Below are 311 nucleotides of genomic sequence, written 5' to 3' on the forward strand. Positions count from 1 at the left end.
CCGCGGAGCATTAGCTCTACCGTCCTGTCTGGACCAGGCTCACATTAAAGAGCAGCAGGTGTTGGTTACTAGGGAAACACGGGCACCACCTTCAAAAACTATCACTAGCACCTCAGCTAGACCAATATACATTGCTTAAGGCCAACTGAAGGATAAACACAAGTCCTAGCCAGCTCTGTACATAACAATACGAGGAAATAGGGTCAGGCTGAGTCAAAATGGAGATAGTCACTCTTCTTTCAAGAAGAGCTGCACAGGTGGTCCTCCACAGCAGTGAGACCCTAAACACCCTGTAGGCCCTTCCCGGAATA

Source organism: Octodon degus, unplaced genomic scaffold (assembly GCF_000260255.1).
Source record: "Octodon degus isolate 3935 unplaced genomic scaffold, OctDeg1.0 scaffold00288, whole genome shotgun sequence".
NCBI classification, from domain to species: Eukaryota; Metazoa; Chordata; class Mammalia; order Rodentia; family Octodontidae; genus Octodon; species Octodon degus.